Here is an 18,035-nt window from a genome sequence, read left to right as displayed (position 1 = left end):
CATCATGTGGTCAATGTAGGGAAATGCACACTATATATATATATATATATATATATATATATATATATATATATATATAGTATTATATATTTTAGAAAGTTTGTTTGAAGACCGATTGTGATTCGCTAGGCAGCAGCGCCATCGTGTGGTCAATGCTGAGAAATCTCACTAAATTGAATGTAATGCAGGCAGCCTAGTGATATGCTGAGCAGCAGCGCCATCGTGTGGTCAATAATGGGAAATGCACACTACATCTATATTATATATTTTAGGAAGTTTGTTTGAAGCCCGATTGTGATACGCTAAGCAGCAGCGCCATCGTGTGGTCAATGCTGAGAAATCTCACTAAAGTGAATGTAATGCAGGCAGCCTAGTGATACGCTGAGCCGCAGCGCCATCGTGTGGTCAATGCTGGGAAATGCACACTATATCTATATATTATATATTTTAGAAAGTTTGTTTGACGACCGATTGTGATACGCTAAGCAGCAGCGCCATCGTGTGGTCAATGCTAAAAAAATCTCACTAAATTGAATGTAATGCAGGCATCCTAGTGATACGCTGAGAAGCAGCTTCATCGTGTGGTCAATGCAGGGAAATGCACACTATATCTATTTATTATATATTTTAGAAAGTTTGTTTGAAGCCCGATTGTGATACGCTAAGCAGCAGCGCCATCTTGTGGTCAATGCTGAGAAATCTCACTAAATTGAATGTAATGCAGGCAGCCCTAGTGATACGCTTAGCAGCAGCGCCATAGTGTGGTCAATGCAGGGAAATGCACACTATATCTATTATATATTTTAGAAAGTTTGGTTGAAGCCCGATTGTGATACGCTAAGCAGCAGCGCCATTGTGTGGTCAATGCTGAGAAATCTCACTAAATTGAATGTAAGGCAGGAAGCCTAGTGATACGCTGAGCAGCAGTGCCATCATGTGGTCAATGCTGGGTAATGCACACTAAATCTATATATTATATATTTTACAAAGTTTGTTTGAAGCCCTATTGTGATACGCTAGGCAGCAGCGCCATCGTGTGGTCAATGCTGAGAAATCTCACTAAATTGAATTTTCTACAGGTAGCCTAGTAATACGCCGAGCAGCAGCGCCATTTTGTGGTCAATGCAGGAAATGCACACTATATCTATTATATATTTTAGAAAGTTTGTTTGAAGCCCGATTGTGATACGCTAAGCAGCAGCGCCATCGTGTGGTCAATGCTGAGAAATCTCACAAAATTTAATGTAAGGCAGGCAGCCTAGTGATACGCTGGGCAGCAGCACCATCGTGTGGTCAATGCAGGGAAATGCACACTATATCTATTATATATTTTAGAAAGTTTGTTTGAAGCCCGATTGTGATACGCTAAGCAGCAGCGCCATCGTGTGGTCAATGCTGAGAAATCTCACTAAATTTAATGTAAGGCAGGCAGCCTAGTGATACGTTGGGCAGCAGCACCATCGTGTGGTCAATGAATGGAAATGCACACTATATCTATTATATATTTTAGAAAGTTTGTTTGAAGCCCGATTGTGATACGCTAAGCAGCAGCGCCATCATGTGGTCAATGTTGTGAAATCTCACTAAATTGGATGTAATGCAAGCAGCCTAGTGATACGGTGAGCAGCAGCACCATCATGTGGTCAATGTAGGGAAATGCACACTATATATATATATATATATATATATATATATATATATATATATATATATATATAGTATTATATATTTTAGAAAGTTTGTTTGAAGACCGATTGTGATTCGCTAGGCAGCAGCACCATCGTGTGGTCAATGCTGAGAAATCTCACTAAATTGAATGTAATGCAGGCAGCCTAGTGATACACTGAGCAGCAGTGCCATCGTGTGGTCAATGCAGGAAATGCACACTATATCTATATACCGTGTTTCCCCGAAAGTAAGACAGTGTCTTACTTTCTTTTTATCCCTAAAAGCCCCACTATGTCTTACTTTCGGGGTATGTCTTATATTGGGAAAAAATTGTCGAATTTTTTTTTTTTTTTTTTTTCACAAACTTTATTTAACTGTTTTACATTTTTTTTTTTAGTCCCACCAGGGGACTTCACTATGCGATGTGCCGATCGCATATATAATGCTTTGGTATACTTAGTATACCGAAGCATTATTGCCTGTCAGTGTAAAACTGACAGGCAACCTATTAGGTCATGCCTCCGGCATCGCCTAACAGGCAGATGCTGAAGGCAGACCTGGGGGTCTTTGTTAGACCCCCGGCTGTCATGGAAACCCGACGGCGACCCGCGATTTGTTTGCGGGGGCGCCGATCGGGTGACAGAGGGAGCTCCCCCCTCTGTCAAACACATTAAATGCCGCTGTCACTATTGACAGCGGCATTTAATGGGTTAAACTGCCGGAATCGGCGCGCGCTTCGATTCCGGCAGTTGCAGCAGGAGCCAGGCTATGTATAACAGCCGTGCTCCTGCCGCTGATCGCGTGGGTACAGTCTCAGTACCCGCGCCATCACAGGACGGATATATCCGTCCTCCTGCGCGAACTAGCAGCTGCTGAGGACGGATATATCCGTCCTTCGGCGTTAAGGCGGCATTGACAAGTGCAGGGGACGGCGAGGTGACGTATTGAGAGGGGGGCGGCGCGGAAGTGGGCAGGAGGCGGCAATACCCCCGTGTTTCCCCGAAAGTAAGACATATGTCTTACTTTCGGGGTACGGCTTATATTAGCCGACCCCCCTGAAACCCCCGATACGTCTTACAATCGGGGGTGTCTTACTATCGGGGAAACACGGTATTATATATTTTAGAAAGTTTGTGTGAAGCCCGATTGTGATATGTTACGCAGCAGCTCCATCGTGTGGTCAATGCTGAGAAATCTCACTAAATTTAACGTAAGGCAGGCAGCCTAGTGATACGCTGAGCAGCAGCGCCATCATGTGGTCAATGTTGTGAAATCTCACTAAATTGGATGTAATGCAAGCAGCCTAGTGATACGGTGAGCAGCAGCACCATCATGTGGTCAATGTAGGGAAATGCACACTATATATATATATATATATATATATATATATATGTAGTATTATATATTTTAGAAAGTTTGTTTGAAGCCCGATTGTGATTCACTAGGCAGCAGCGCCATCGTGTGGTCAATGCTGAGAAATCTCACTAAATTGAATGTAATGCAGGCAGACTAGTGATATGCTGAGCAGCAGCGCCATCGTGTGGTCAATGCTGGGAAATGCACACTATATCTATTATATATTTGATAAAGTTTGTTTGAAGCCCGATTGTGATACGCTAAGCAGCAGCGCCATCGTGTGGTCAATGTTGTGAAATCTCACTAAATTGGATGTAATGCAGGCAGCCTAGTGATACGCTGAGCAGCAGCACCATCGTGTGGTCAATGCTGGGAAATGCAAACTATATCTATATATTCTATATTTTAGAAAGTTTGTTTGAAGCCCGATTGTGATACGCTAAGCAGCAGCGCCATCGTGTGGTCAATGCTGAGAAATCTCACTAAATTTAATGTAAGGCAGGCAGCCTAGTGATACACTGAGCAGCAGCGCCATCGTGTGGTCAATGCTGGAAAATGCACAATATATCTATTATATAGTTTAGAAAGTTTGTTTGAAGCCCGATTGTGATACGCTAAGCAGCAGCACCATCGTGTGTTCAATGCTGAGAAATCTCACTAAATTGAATATAAGGCAGGCAGCCTAGTGATACGCTGAGCAGCAGCGCCATCGTGTGGTCAATGCAGGAGAAATGTACACGTATGCGATTCCGCTGCAAAAAACGCAACTTATTAATAATTTTAATCTTATACTCACCTAGAATTCTGTTTCTTTTTCCGGGCCAACCTCCTGGGACGACGTTTCATCCCATGTGACCGCTGCAGTCAATCGCAGGCTGCAGCGGTCACATGGGATGAAACATCAACCCAGAGCTGCAGGATGTAGGAGGGAAGCGTCGCCATGGTAAGTATACATTTTTTTTTCTGCTCAGTTTTCCGCAGCGGCCATTCCTGGCCGAAAAACTGCGGCACAGGGCAGTGCTTTTACACAGCGTATCTGCCTTGCGTGAACATACCCGTACAGTATATACATATAGTAGCTGCTGTCTTACAACGATACAGCTGCAAACCACGTCAACATGTTGCATTCCCACGAGTCAGCACAGTTTTCAAATGATTGTTAATGTCCATGGAGTTTTTTGCAGACATTAACAATCATTTAAAAACTGCACCTTTTGATAAAACTGCATGTGCTGCATGTTTTACCGGACAATGGTTTTTACGATCTGATTGTTTGCATTAACCCCTTCCCTCTTTAGCCACTTTTGACCTTCCTGACCGAGCCTCATTTTTCAAATCTGACATGTGTCACTTTATGTGGTAATAACTCTGGAATGCTTTCACCTATCCAAGCGATTCTGAGATTGTTTTCTCGTGACACATTGGACTTTAAGATACTGGCAAAATTTGCTTGATATGTTCAGTATTTAATTGTGAAAAACACCAAAATTTAGCGAAAAATTGCAAAAATTAGCATTTTTCTCAATTTAAATGTATCTGCTTGTAAGACAGGCAGTTATAACACACAAAATTGTTGCTAACTAACATCCCCCATATGTCTACTTTAGTTTGGCATTGTTTTTTGAACATCCTTTTATTTTTCTATGACATCACAAGGCTTAGAACTTTAGCAGCAATTTCTCACATTTTCAAGAAAATTTCAAAAGGCCATTTTTACAGGGGCCAGTTCAGCAGTGAAGTGGCTTTGAGGGCCTTATATATTAGAAACCCCCAAAAATTCACCCCATTTTAAAAACTTCACCCCTCAAAGTATTCAAAACAGCATTTAGAAAATGTCTTAACCCTTTACACATGTCACAGGAATTAAAGCAAAGTAGAGGTGAAATGTACAAATTTCATATTTTTTGGCAGAAATAAATTTTTAGTAAAATTTTTTTTATAACACAGAAGGTTTTACCAGAGAAATGCAACTCAATATTTGTTGCCCAGTTTATGCAGTTTTAGGAAATATCCCACATGTGGCCCTAGCATGCTAATAGACTGAAGCATCGGCCTCAGAAGCAAAGGAACACCTAGTGGATTTTGGGGCCTTATTTTTGTTAGAATAAATTTTAGGCACCATGTCAGGTTTGAAGGGCTCTTGCGGTGCCAAAACAGTCAAAATCCCCCAAAAGTGACCCCATCTGGGAAACTACACACCTCAAGGAAATTATCTAGGGGTACAGTGAGCATTTTGACCGCACAGTTTTTTTACAGAAATTATTGGAAGTAGGACGTGAAAATTAAAATCGACATTTTTTCAAATAAAATGTAGGTTTAGCGATTTTTTTTCTCATTTCCACAAGGACTAAAGGAGAATAAGCACCATAAAATTTGTAAACCAATCTCTCCCGAGTAAAACAGTACCCCACATGTGGTAATAAACGGCTGTTTGGACACACGGCAGGGCTGAGAAGGGAAAGAGCGCTATTTGGCTTTTGGAGCTCAAGTTTAGCAGGAATGGTTTGCGGAGGCCATGTCACATTTACAAAGCCCCTGAGGGGACAAAACAGTGGAAACCCCCCACAAGTGACCCCATTTTGGAGACTACACCCATTGAGGAAATTATCTAGGGGTATAGTGAGCGATTTGACCCCACAGTTTTTTTGCAGAAATTATTGGAAGTAGGCCCTGAAAATAAAAATCAACATTTTTTCAAAGAAAATGTAGGTTTAGCTTATTTTTACTCATTTCCACAAGGACTGAAGGAGAAAAAGCACCGTAAAATTTGTAAAGCAATTTCTCCCAAGTAAAACAATGCCCCACATGTGGTAATTAACGGCTGTTTGGAGACACGGCTTGGCTTAGAAGGGAAAGAGCGCTATTTGGCTTTTGGAGATCACATTGAGCAGGAATAGTTTGCGGCGGCCATGTCACATTTGCAAAGCCCCTGAGGGGAAAAAACAATGAAAACGCCCAAAAGGTGACACCATTTAGGAAACTACACATCTTGAGGAATTTATCTAGGGGCGTAGTGAGCATTTTGACCCCACAGATGTTTCATAGAATTTATTAGAATTGGGCAGTGAAAATAAAAACAATCCTTTTTCTTCAATAAGACGTAGCTTTAGCACAATTTTTTTCATTTTCACAACAAATAAAGGAAAAAAAAGAACCCAACATTTGTAAAGCAATTTCTCCCGAGTACGGCAATACCCCATATGTGGTCATAAACTGCTGTTTGGGCACACGGCAGGGCTCAGAAGGGAAGGACCACCATTTGGAGTGCAGATGTTGCTGGATTGGTTTCTGGGCGCCTGTGGACCCAAAACAGTGGAAATCCCCCAGAAGCGACCCAATTTTGGAAACTACACCCCTCAATGCATTTACCTAGGGGTGTAGTGAGCATGTTAACCCTGCAGGTGTTTTGTAGAAATTAGTGTGAACTCGATGTTGCAGAGTGAAAATGGGATTTTTTCCACAGATATGTGGACAATATGTGGTGCCCGGCTTGTGCCACCATAACAAGACAGCTCTCTAATTATTATGCTGGGTTTCCTGGTTTTAGAAACACCCTACATGTGGCCCTAATCTCTTGCCTGGACAGTCGACCAGGCTCAGGAGTGAAAGCGTACCATGTAAAATTGAGGCCTTATTTGGCGATTTACAAAGTATTGGTTCACAACTGCAGAGGCTCAGATGTGAAATAATAAAAATAAACCCCTGGGAAGTGACCCCATTATGGAAACTGCACCCCTCAATGCATTTATTAAGGGGTGTAGTGAGCATTTTCACCCCACAGGTCTTTTCCATAAATGAATGCGCTGTGGATGGTGCAAATTAAAAATTTATATTTTTCCCTAGATATGCCATTCAGTGGCAAATATGTCGTGCCCAGCTTATGCCACTGGAGACACACACCCCAAAAATTGCTAAAAGGGTTCTCCCGGGTATGACGGTGCCATATATGTGGAAGGAAACTGCTGTTTGGGGACGCTGTAGGGTTCAGATGGGAGGAAACGCCATTTGGCTTTTGGAGCGTGGATTTTGCTTGGTAGTAGTTTTGTTTGGAGTCTTACTGGTGTTTCCGTTTATAATGTAGGGCATATGTAAGCCGGGCGGAGTATATAAGGGGCATAGTCAGGTGGTATAATAATGGGGTAAAAAAAAACAATAAAATGATCCATAGATGTGTGTTACGCTGTGACACAATCATTTCTGCACAGGCTGGTGTCGCACTGATATATGGCGTCCTTTATTATCCCCCTTTTGATCCACACTCCGCGCCTTTGTAGTTTGGGGAATTTTGCTAGGAAGTGTTGTCCTGGTATAATACGGGCACCGTCGCTTCCAGCGGATATGTTTGGGCCCTCCCTTTCCTGGTTCCCTAATTTTAGGTCCTTGATAAATCGCCTCTTCAAACAGAAGAAATGTTCCCCTCGGGCACAACTGCATATTTTTTTATTTCCTGACTTATTGGAGCCATAACTAATTTTATTTTTCATAGACGTAGCGGTATGAGGGCTGGTTTGTTGCGGGACGAGCTGTAGTTATTATTGGTACCATTTTGGGGTACATGCAACTTTTTGATCACCTTTTATCCTATTTTTTGGAAGGCCAGGTAAACAAAAAAACGCAATTCTGGCACAGCTTTTGTCTTTTTTTTATACAGCGTTCACCATGCGTTATAAATTACATGTTAACTTTATTCTGCGGGTCAGTACGATTCCGGCGATACCTATTTTATAGGACTTTTTTATGTTTTACAACTTTTTGCACAATAAAATTACTTTTGTAAAAAGAATGTATTTTTTCTGTCGCCAAGTTGTGAGAACCATAACTTTTTAATTTTTTTGTCGACGGAGGTGTATGAGGGCTTGTTTTTTGCGGGACGAGCTATAGTTTTTATAGGTACCATTTTTGGATACGTGCGACTTTTTGATCACTTTTTATTCTAACATTTGTAGGGCAAAGTGACAAAAAAACAGAAACTCTGGTAACGTTTTTTACATTTTTTTTTACGCTATTCACCGCGTGCAATAAATAATATAATATTTTGATACCTCAGGTCGTTACGGTCGCGGCGATATCAAATACATATGGTTTATTATTATTTTTCAATAATAAAGGACTTGATAAGAGTAAAAGGGGGATTGTGTTTTATTTGATTACTTGAAACTTTTATTGTTTTCAAACTTTTATTATTTGCACTTTTTTTTACACTTTTTTATACTTTTTTTACACTTTTTCTCAAGTCCCACTAGGGGACTTGAAGGTCCAACGGTCAGATTTTTTTTTTTCTAATACATTGCACTACCTATGTAGTGCAATGTATTAGATCTGTCAGTCATTCACTGACAGCAAGCCGATTAGGCTTCGCCTCCCGGCGGGGCCTAAATCGGCTTCCGTAATGGCAGAGCAGGAGACCATTGTTTCTCCTGTTGCCATAACAGCAGTCGCCAGTCCTGATTGCCTGTCAGGGCTGGCGATCTGCTAGTAACCGCTACGATGAAGCAATCGCTTTCGATTGCTGCATCGAAGGGGTTAATGGAAGGGATCGGAGCTAGCTCCGGTTCCTGCCATTACAGGTGGATGTCAGCTGTACAGTACAGCTGACTTCCACCGCTGATGACGCCGGATCAGCTCCTGACCCGGCGCCATCTTGCCGGCAGCTACGGAAGCCGATCAGGCTCCGCCGCCGGGCGGATCTTGACCGGCTTCGGTGCTAGGCAGACCGGGAGGCCAGTATTAGGCCTCCGGTTGCCATTGCAGCCACCGTAACCCCGGCAATTTCATTACTGGGGTTCCGATGAGCTGCAAACACCTTAAGTGCAGCGATTTGAGCGCTGCACTTAAGGGGTTAATGGCGGGGATCGAAGCTAATTTCGGTCCCCGCCGTTACAGCCGGATGTCAGCTGTTAGATACAGCTGAGATCCGGTGATGATGGCACCAGCTCATCTTCTGAGCCGGTCCCAAACATTCGGCGTATATGTACGGCAAGATGCGGGAAGTCAATGCTTTCCATGACGTACATTTACGGCAAATGTCGGGAAGGGGTTAAAGGTTATGAACACCTTTTGAAACTTTTTTTTTTTTTAAATGTCAGTCAGTGTGTTTTGTGCAACTTTATAATTAGTTTTTATTAAAAAATCTTTTTACTTTTTGAGATACAGCTGCTCTGTTACCTGTATACAGAGAAGCTGTATCCTACGCTGAATCCTGAACTTGTCAGGTCTGTGGGACTGATGGGTTCAGTGTCAGCGGGTCCTGTGTGTCCTGTGTGTCTGACATGCTGGATCCACCTGTAATACATCACATCTAAGTTAGATGTGATAGATTATAGGTGGATACAGTCGACTACTCTATTGATACCGCCAATAAAACGAAAACCTTGTGAAACGGAGACAAGCAGAAACCATTAGCAACGCAAGCGTTACCATTGAAATGGTAACAGAATGCTATGGTTTCCGTTTGGTTTCCGTTCGTAGGTTCCCCTGACGGAAAGGTCTGACGGAACCCATGAACGGAACCACGATGCAGGTGAGAACGAAGCCTAATTATTACTGTATGATCTTTACAGATGGTGGAGGGTACTATTTTTTGGGGTATAAGCAACTCCCAGAATATGATTACCATAATTCTGGTCATACTGGAAGCTGCTAACCTGACTTTGCAAATGATCTCTGTACTGAAATGTATTTGTACTGAGCTTTGTTCTGGTCCTGTATTCATGTACTGAGCTTGGTTCTGGTGCTGTATATATCTAATGAGATTTGTTCTGGAACTGTACATATGTAATGAGCTTGGTTCTGGTGTTGTGTATAGAACTATATTGCTTGTAAAATGTTCCAATGTTTTTATGCTCGGGTTACATAAAAAAAATTTGGAAAATAAATGACACGTCATTGATTGGTAGAGAAAACAAACATGGCGAGGGTGGAAGGAGATGTCGGGAAAGAGGTTGGGGGGGGCGCCAAACTGAATCTTTGCCCCGGGTACTGGAGAACCTAGCTACGACCTCTGCTATGTGTGTTGTATGTATGTGTCTGTGTGTGTGTGTGTGTGTGTGTGTGTGTGTGTATATGTTCCAGTATGTGTGTGTATATGTGTACATATGTCTCTATGTTAGTGTATATATATTTATGCCTCTGTGTGTGTTTATATATGTGTGGGTATAGTCAGGGCCGTCGTCAGCACCCGGCGAACCCGGGCAAGTTCCCCTTGGGGGGGCCCACTCGGCCGCCGGGTGCTGTCGCTGCTGCCATCACGGCATCACTGTCCATATATGGACAGTCCGTGAAATTCATGGACAGTCCGTGAAATGAGAGGACTTTTGGCAACTGTCCGGAATAAAAAGAATGCGTCCGTGATTTCTATATTTTTTTGTTGTGCAAGGAGCTGCACATATGCCAGTTGTGGCTGCGTGATGACCTCTCATGTAGAACATTGTTAGCAGCCTTCCCAGCCTCCGCGCACCACGTCTGGTCTGTAGTACTAGCAGGGGCCTCCTACCCGCTAGAGAGGACAACGGAGAGGAGGAAATCCGACAGCGGAGAGAGTGCGGCTTGGCTGGGACCTGACAGGTGACACAGGAGAATCTATGCAGAGCAGGACGCTGGGCTGCCGTTACTTCAGCTTGTACTGCTGATATGTGAAGCCCCTGCCCGGTGGCTTGCTCTGTATCTAATTCACTGCCCAGCAGCTGTACAGGTCAGCAGCACCCGGCTCCTTCACTGTGTCTGCACCACTGACCTGCATAGCTGCTGCTAAAATGTCTACTAAACCCTGTACAGCCCAGTACTCCCTTGATAGCCCCTTCAGTTCCTAATCTCCCTCTGTACACCCCTCCCCCCAGCACTGGAGCACCACCCCGTGCTGAAGAAGTCAGAGGAGACAGAAGTTGCCGAAGAAGCAGTCTACAGGAAGGAGATAAGTGTCAATGTGTCTAAAGACAAAGAGGTGACTGGAGTGTGACTCAATGTATGTATGTATGTATGTATGTATGTATGTATGTAGTGTGTGTGTAATGGCTCTATATGTGTGTGTATATGTAGTTTGTGTGTGTATGTAATATTTGTGCGAGTGCGTGTGTATATTTGTGTGCATTTTGTATATATATGTAGTGTGTGTGTAGTGTATGTGTGCAGTATGTATGTGTGCAATGTGTGTATATGTAGTATGTGGGCAGTATGCATGTATGTATGTATGTATGTATGTATGCAGTATGTATGTGTGCAGTATGTATGTGTGCAGTGTGTATGTGTGCAGTGTGTATGTGTGCAGTGTGTATATGTGCATTGTGTGTATATGCAGTGTGTGGGCAGTATGTTTGTATGTGTGCAGTATGTATGTATGTATTTATTCAGTATGCATGTGTGCAGCATGTATGTATGTATGTATTTATTTATTCAGTGTGTATGTGTGCAGTATGGATGTGTGCAGTATATATGTGTGTATGTGTGCAGTATGTATGTGTGTATGTATGTATGTATGTATGTATATGTGCAGTATGTATATGTGTGCAGTATGTATATGTGCATTGTGTGTATCTATAGTGCATGGGCAGTATTTATGTATGTGTGCAGTATATATATGTGCAGTGTGAGTATATGTAGTGTGTGGGCAGTATGTGTGTGTGCAATATGTATGTGTGCAGTATGTATGTATGTATGTATGTATGTGTGCAGTATGTATGTATGTATGTATGCAGTATGTATGTGTTCAGTATGTATGTGTGCAGTATGTATGTGTGCAGTGTGTATGTTTGCAGTGTGTATATGTGCATTGTGTGTATATGCAGTGTGTGGGCAGTATGTTTGTATGTGTGCAGTATGTATGTATGTAGTCAGTATGTATGTGTGCAGCATGTATGTATGTATGTATTCAGTGTGTCTGTGTGCAGTATGGATGTGTGCAGTATCTATGTGTGCACTATGTATGTATGTATGTATGTATGTATGTATTTATGTATGTATGTATGTATGTGCAGTATGTATGTGTAATATGGATATATGTATGTGTCCAATATGTGTATGTGCAGTGTGTGCAGTATGTATGTGTGCAGTATGTGTATATGTAGCGTGTGGGCAGTATATATGTATGCATGTATGTCTGCAGTATGTATGTGTGTGCAGTATGTATGTATGTATGTATGTATGTATGTATGTATGTATGTATGTATGTATGTGTGCAGTATGTATATGTGCAGTATGTATATAGGTATGTATGTGTGCAGTATGTATGTGTGTGTGTGTGCAGTATGTATGTGTGTGCAGTATGTATATGTGCAATATGTATGTATGTATGTATGTATGTATGTATGCGTGCAGTATGTGTAGTGTGTGCAGTATGTATGTGTGCAGTATGTTTGTGTTCAGTGTGTATATATGTAGCGTGTGGGTAGTATATATGTATGCAGTGTGGGCAGTATGTATGTGTGCAGTATGTATGTGTGTGTGCAGTATGTATGTGTGTGCAGTATGTAAATGTGCAATATGTATGTATGTATGGATGTATGTGTGCAGAATGTATGTGTGCAGTATGTATGTATGTATGTATGTATGTATGTATGTATGTGTGGAGTATGTATGTGTGTGTTTGCAGTATGTATGTGTGTGCAGTATGTATGTATGTATGTATGTATGTATGTATGCATGTATGTGTGCAGTATGTATGTGTGTGCAGTATGTACAGTGAAGGAAATAAGTATTTGATCCCTTGCTGATTTTGTAAGTTTGCCCACTGTCACAGACATGAACAGTCTAGAATTTTTAGGCTAGGATAATTTTACCAGTGAGAGATAGATTATATAAAAAAAAAAAACAGAAAATCACATTGTCAAAATTATATATATTTATTTGCATTGTGCACAGAGAAATAAGTATTTGATCCCTTGGCAAACAATACTTAATACTTGGTGGCAAAACCCTTGTTGGCAAGCACAGCAGTCAGACATTTTTAGTAGTTGATGATGATGGCCCACTCCTCTTTGCAGATCATATGTAAATCATTAAGATTTTGAGGCTGTCGCTTGGCAACTCCGATCTTCAGCTCCCTCCATAAGTTTTCGATGGGATTAAGGTCTGGAGACTGGCTAGGCTACTCCTTGACCTTAATGTGCTTCTTTTTGAGCCACTCCTTTGTTGCCTTGGCTGTATGTTTTGGGTCATTGTCGTGCTGGAAGACCCAGCCACGGGCCATTTTTAATGTCCTGGTGGAGGGAAGGAGGTTGTCACTCAGGATTTGACGGTACATGGCTCCATCCATTCTCCCATTGATGCGGTGAAGTAGTCCTGTGCCCTTAGCAGAGAAACACCCCCAAAACATAATCTTTCCACCTCCATGCTTGACAGTGGAGACGGTGTTCTTTGGGTCATAGGCAGCATTTCTCTTCCTCCAAACACGGCGAGTTGAGTTAATGCAAAAGAGCTCAATTTTAGTCTCATCTGACCACAGCACCTTCTCTCAATCACTCTCAGAATCATCCAGATGTTCATTTGCAAACTTGAGACGGGCCTGTACATGTGCCTTCTTGAGCAGGGGGACATTGCGGGCACTGCAGGATTTTAATCCATTACGGCGTAATGTGTTACCAATGGTTTTCTTGGTGACTGTGGTCCTAGCTGCCTTGAGATCATTAACAAGTTCCCCCCGTGTAGTTTTCGGCTGAGCTCTCACCTTCCTCAGGATCAAGGATGCCCCACGAGGTGATATTTTGCATGGAGCCCCAGATCGATGTCGATTGACAGTCATTTTGTATGTCTTCCATTTTCTTACTATTGCACCAACAGTTGTCTCCTTCTCACCCAGCGTCTTACTTATGGTTTTGTAGCCCATTCCAGCCTTGTGCAGGTCTATGATCTTGTCCCTGACATCCTTAGAAAGCTCTTTGGCCTTGCCCATGTTGTAGAGGTTAGAGTCAGACTGATTAATTGAGTCTGTGGACAGGAGTCTTTTATACAGGTGACCATTTAAGACAGCTGTCTTTAATTCAGGCACCAAGTTGATTTGGAGCGTGTAACTGGTCTGGAGGAGGCTGAACTCTTAATGGTTGGTAGGGGATCAAATACTTATTTCTCTGTGCACAATGCAAATAAATATATATATAATTTTGACTATGTGATTTTCTGTTTTCTTTTTTATATAATCTATCTCTCACTGGTAAAATTAACCTAGCCTAAAAAATCTAGACTGTTCATGTTTTTGACAGTGGGCAAACTTACAAAATCAGCAAGGGATCAAATACTTATTTCCTTCACTGTATATGTGCATTGTGTGTATCTGTAGTGTGTGGGCAGTATTTATGTATGTGTGCAGTATATATATGTGCAGTGTGTGTGCAGTATGTATGTGTGCAGTATGTATGTGTGCAGTGTGTGTATATGTAGCGTGTGGGCAGTATATATGTATGCAGTGTGGGCAGTATGTATGTATGTATGTATGTATGTATGTATGTGTGCAGTGTGTGAATATGTAACATGTGTGCATTATGTATAGGTATGTATGCAGTGTGTAGATGGTGTGTGCAGTATGTTTGTATGTATGTATGTATTAGAAACAGGGAGAGAACCTCCAGCTCACCGGTCTGCGTCTCCAGCAGCGTCACTCGGATCCCCGCGACGGCCCGCGGTAAGGAACAGCAATGTAGGAGAAAAAATGATCCAGCGCTGATAGTAATTTAAAAGGGAAATGAGAGTCCCATGTTTATTGAAGAAAGATCTTAAAATCGGAGGGGAGACGCAGTCCCATGGTGCAAGTAGTCAGGGTAGATACCCAAGCCTACGCGTTTCGAACGCGATCTGCGTTCTTAATCATGGCAAGTATGTAAGTATGTGTGCATTGTGTAGATGTAGTGTGTGCAGTATGTACACTACCATTCAAAAGTTTGGGGTCACCCAGACAATTTTGTGTTTTCCATGAAAACGCACACTTATATTTATCAAATGAGTTGCAAAATGACTAGAAAATATAGTCAAGACATTGACAAGGTTAGAAATAATGATTTTTATTTGAAGTAATAATTTTCTCCTTCAAACTTTGCTTTGTGGGAAAGGACACAGAGACATAAGAGACTTTCTACGCCAGTTTTCACACTTTTTAAGAAATGGGGCGTGGTAAAGGCAAAGGGGCTGTGAGCCAACAAATTTATTATGATTAACCCCAGAAAACTGGCGTCAATTATAGTGAAAGTCTACGCCAGCTCCTCGCTAACATAGATTTCACTCCATGGGGCATAGCAAGGAAGAGGCCCGTGCTGGACCTCATACTTTGCCCCCCCCCCCTTCATATGACCAAACCCTGGCCTCCCATTGGACAGTTAAATTAAAAAAATATATATACACTACCGTTCAAAAGTTTAGGGTCACTTAGAAATGTCCTTATTTGCACAGTTTTTTTCAATGAAGATAACATTAAATTAATCAGAAATACACTCTATACATTGTTAATGTGGTAAATGACTATTCTAGCAGCAAACATCTGGTTTTTAATGCAATATCTACATAGGTGTATAGAGGCCCATTCCCAGCAACCATCACTCCAGTGTTCTAATGGTACATTGTGTTTGCTAACTGTGTTAGAAGGCTAATGGATGATTAGAAAACACTTGAAAACCCTTGTGCAATTATGTTAGCACCGCTGTAAACAGTTTTGCTGTTTAGAGGAGCTATAAAACTGACCTTCCTTTGAGCTAGTTGAGAATCTGGAGCATTACATTTGTGGGTTCGATTAAACTCTCCAAATAGCTAGAAAAAGAGAGCTTTCATGTGAAACTCGACAGTCTATTCTTGTTCTTAGAAATGAAGGCAATTCCATGCGAGAAATTGCCAAGAAACTGAAGATTTCCTACAACGGTGTGTATTACTCCCTTCAGAGGACAGCACAAACAGGCTCTAACCAGAGTAGAAAGACAAGTGGGAGGCCCCGCTGCACAACTGAGCAACAAGACAAGTACATTAGAGTCTCTACTTTGAGAAATAGATGCCTCACAGGTCCTCAACTGGCAGCTTCATTAAATAGTACCCGCAAAACGCCAGTGTCGACGTCTACAGTGAAGAGGCGACTCCGGAATGCTGGTCTTCAGAGCAGAGTGGCAAAGAAAAAGCCATATCTGAAACTGGCTAATAAAAGGAAAAGATTAATATGGGCAAAAGCACACAGACATTGGACAGAGGAAGATTGGAAAAAAGTGTTATGGACAGACGAATCGAAGTTTGAGGTGTTTGGATCACACAGAAGAACATTTGTGAGACGCAGAACAACTGAAAAGATGCTGGAAGAGTGCCTGACGCCATCTGTCAAGCATGGTGGAGGTTATGTGATGGTCTGGGGTTGCTTTGGTGCTGGTAAAGTGGGAGATTTGTACAAGGTAAAAGGGATTTTGAATAAGGAAGGCTATCACTCCATTTTGCAACGCCATGCCATACCCTATGGACAGCGCTTGATTGGAGCCAATTTCATCCTACAACAGGACAATGACCCAAAGCACACCTCCAAATTATGCAAGTACTATTTAGGGAAGAAGCAGGCAGCTGGTATTCTATCTGTAATGGAGTGGCCAGCGCAGTCATCAGATCTCAACCCCATAGAGCTGTTGTGGGAGCAGCTTGACAGTATGGTACGCAAGAAGTGCCCATCAAGCCAATCCAACTTGTGGGAGGGACTTCTGGAAGCATGGGGTGAAATTTCTCCCGATTACCTCAGCAAATTAACAGCTAGAATGCCAAAGGTCTGCAATGCTGTAATTGCTGCAAATGGAGCATTCTTTGATAAAAGCAAAGTTTGAAGGAGAAAATTATTATTTCAAATAAAAAACATTATTTCTAACCTTGTCAATGTCTTGACTATATTTTCTAGTCATTTTGCAACTCATTTGATAAATATAAGTGTGAGTTTTCATGGAAAACACAAAATTGTCTGGGTGACCCCAAACTTTTGAACGGTAGTGTAAGTGAATACAGTGCAGTGAAATTCAGTGACTCACAGGTGACATCTTCTCAGAATGGAGTCGTTCATGTTCTCTTTTCTTCTTCATCCGACCCAGAACACCATGTTGACTTCCAGTCTTCTTCATCTCCAATGCCCAAGCGCGAACCACAAGATATGTCATGAAAGTGTTGATGTAACCTGTATACCACGTTCACGTGACCCAATGTGCCACGTCACAGCTTATTCAAATCATGGAAGTGTTCAGTCTACATGACTACCGCCCGTCACGGTGCGCATACCTTAGATCAAAATTTCGACATATAACTAACTCTAAACCTCATAAGCTAATTTTCTTTAGCTATTATACTAGGATGTACAATTCTATATTAAAATATTATCATATTAGTCATGTGTCCTAGTATACCCACATCCATCGATGGGTGGGATGGGTGAAACATAAAATAGTTTTCCATGAGTTTTGAACTGCGATGTGCTGCTGATCTCCCCTTTTGGGGGTAATATACAGGGAATATGGGGGTTATATAAGGGACTCCCATTATCCCTGTATATACCAGCCATCATCCCCATATATAACCACCATTATCCGTGTATGAACCAGCCTACCATTATCTCAGTATAAAATCTCCATCACCCCTGTATATACCATTAGGGCGGGCACTGTCAGCTTGCTGTGGCGTGCGGGCATTGTGGCTAAAGAAGAAGTAAATGGGGTGGGCATTGAGGACACCGTGGAACAATAGGATGCCTGAAATGCCGGTATATGGGAGAAGTCCAGCAGAATCTGAAAATATGCCTCCTGATTGCTTAGGCTGGGTTCACACGACTTATTTTCAGACGTAAACGAGGCGTATTATGCCTCGTTTTACATCTGAAAATAAGGCTACAATACGTCGGCAAACATCTGCCCATTCATTTGAATGGGTTTGCCGACGTACTGTGCAGACAACCTGTCATTTACGCGTCGTCGTTTGACAGCTGTCAAACGACGACGCGTAAAAATACAGCCTCATCAAAAGAAGTGCAGGGCACTTCTTTCAGACTTAATTTGAGCCGTTTCTTCATTGAACTCAATGAAGCACAGCTC

The sequence above is a fragment of the Rhinoderma darwinii genome, unplaced genomic scaffold, assembly GCF_050947455.1.
Source record: "Rhinoderma darwinii isolate aRhiDar2 unplaced genomic scaffold, aRhiDar2.hap1 Scaffold_89, whole genome shotgun sequence".
In the NCBI taxonomy this organism is placed as follows: domain Eukaryota; kingdom Metazoa; phylum Chordata; class Amphibia; order Anura; family Rhinodermatidae; genus Rhinoderma; species Rhinoderma darwinii.
Note: the sequence above shows the minus strand (reverse complement) of the source record.